We start from the raw sequence: 2,698 nt of genomic DNA, 5'->3' as shown, positions 1-2,698 counted from the left end.
CCCGTCTAGTCTTTCCATTTTCTTACCAATGGGGCAATTGTCATTCTTTCTGATGGAGGCATAGAACTCCATTGTGTATATATACCACATTTTCTTGATCCATTCATCTACTAAGGGGCATCTAGGTTGGTTCCAAATCTTAGCTATCGTAAATAATTCTGCAATGAATATGGTTGTACTAGTGCTATATGCTAGCTATGTCCTTTGACCTGCAGAAGCTCTGCTGTTTAATGCAATCCCACTTGTTCAGATTTTGTGCTTTGTTTTGTTTCTGAATCTTTATTTAGGAACTTTTAACCTGTACCTAGGAGCCCTAGTGTATGCCCTATCCCTTCCTGTAATATTTTCAGGATATCTGCTCTTAGCTCAAGGTCTTTGATCCATCTGGCGTTGATTCTGGTGCAGGGTGATATATAAGGATCTATCTTCAGTTCTCTACACATGTATAACCAGTTCTGCCATCATCATTTGTTGAAGAGTCGGTTTTTCTTTCATCTGATAATTTTAGCTTCCTTATCAAAGATTAGGTGGTCACAGGTCTGTGGGATCATTTCTAGGTCTTCACTTCTATTCCATTGATCCTCAGTCCTGTTCATGTCCCACTCTCAAGCTGTTTTTATAACTACAGCTTTATAATAGAGTTTGAAGTTTGGTATTGATATTCCTCCAGCTAAAATTGATATTCCTCCTCTTCCTGCTAAGGATTGTTTTTGTTATTAAGGGTCTTATATTATTCCATATGGATTTTTTGATTGCTTCTATTTCATTAAGGAATGTTGTCAGGATATTGATGGGTATTGCATTGAATTTGTAGATAGCTTTGGACATTATTGATATTTCCATGATATTAATCCTCCCAATCCAGGAGCACAGGAATTTTTTAATATATATTTTATTGCAAAAATACTGTACAGAGGGGTTACAGTTACATGAATAGAGTAATGAGTACATTTCCTATCAAGCATTGTTACCTCCTCCTTTGTTTTTCCCCTACCATCCCTTCCCTCCCACCTCCCCAACTTCTCCCTTCTTGCCCCCCTTTCCCACCGCCCCCCGCGGCCGAAATTGTAAAGTTTGTTGCATGGGAGGTTTTGTCCACTTTCTTAAATCTGCTTTAATTCCTTTTTCAGGTTTTTAAGGTTTCCATCATAGAAGTCCTTCACCTCTTTGGTTAAGTTAATTACTAGGGTTTTTCGGGTTTTTTTTTTTTTTGAGGCTATTACAAAAGGAGTTGCTTTTCTGATTTCAGCCTTGCTTTTCTCATTTTTAGCATATAGAAAAGCTACTACTAATTTTTTGGATTATTTTTAAACCCTGCTACTTTGCCAAAGTTTTAGATCAGCTCAAGTAATTTAGGAGAGGAGTCTATGTGATTCTTTAAATATAGGATCATGTCATCTGCAAAGAGGGGGGTTTTACTTCATCTTTCCTTATTTGGATCCCTTTTATGTTTGTCTCTTGCCTTATTACTTTAGCTAGGAATTCCAGTACTATATTGAAGAGGAGTAGAGCTAGTGGATATTCTTGTCTCATTCATGATTTTAATTGAAATGGTTCTAACTTTTCAAGTGTAAGTTAATCATACACAGCCTTTATTATATTGAGGAATGTTTTATGGATTCCTAGTTTCTCCAGAGCTTTCATCATAAAGGGGTCTTGATCCTTGCTGTAGTTTTTTTTTTTTTACTCAAATTCATTTAATGCTGATTTAATTTTAATTTTTTTGTTTCTGTCTACTGGATTGGGATTTGGCTTCTTGCTTGTTTTCAAGGAGCTTAAGGAGCATCATTTAAATTGTTGGTTTGAGACTTCTCCAATTTTTAGATGTAGGAACTCAGAGCTATAAATTTTCCTCTGAGTACTGCCTTTGCTGTGTCCCAGAGGAGCTGCTGTGTCCCAGAGGAGTCACTTCAGTGACTCACTGGCGACTCAACAATGAGTTTGTTCAGTCTCCATAAGTTACAGAATTATCTATGGTGGCTTTTGGTCTTGAGCCCTAATTTTATTCCATTGTGGTCTGAGAGAACACAGGAAATAATTTCAATATTTCTGAATTTGTATAGATTTGGTTTATAACTTAAAATGTGGTCTATTTTGGACAAAGTTTCATATGCTGCCAAGAAGAATGTATATTCTGATTCTGTTGGGTGAAATATTCTGTTGATATGTTAAGTATAGTTTGTCTATGCAATTGCTTAGTTCTTTGTTTCTCTGTTGCGTTTTTGCCATGTTGATCTATCCAGAGGCAACAGTGGTGTATTAAAGTCACCAACTATCAATGTGTTTGGATTTATGTATGATTTTAAGGTAAATAGTGTTTATTTGATGATTTTGGGTACTCCAGTATTTGATGTATAGATATTTAGAATTGTTATATTCTCCTGTAGGAAAGATCCCTTTATTGGTAGTAATGTCCTTCTTTATCTCTTCTCATGAATTTTAATTTGAAGTTTATTTTATGTGATATTAGAGCTGCAATTCCAGCCTGCTTATGGGGGATGTTTACATGATAGATTTTATTCCAGCCTTTCACTTTCAGAGTGTTTGTTTTTGTGGTCAAGGTGTGTCTCTTGGAGACAGAAGAGAGATGGATCTTTCCTTTTGCTCCAAGTAGTCAATCTATGTCATTTAATTGGAGAGTTAAGTCCATTAATATTGAGAGTTAGTACTGAGAGGTGTTTGGTAGTTCCTAGCATTT

Source organism: Dipodomys merriami, unplaced genomic scaffold, assembly GCF_024711535.1.
Source record: "Dipodomys merriami isolate MVZ:Mamm:240054 unplaced genomic scaffold, mDipMer1.0.p SCAF_20, whole genome shotgun sequence".
Taxonomy (NCBI): Eukaryota; Metazoa; Chordata; class Mammalia; order Rodentia; family Heteromyidae; genus Dipodomys; species Dipodomys merriami.
The sequence above is the reverse complement of the archived record's forward strand: the minus strand, read 5'-3'. Positions refer to the sequence as shown.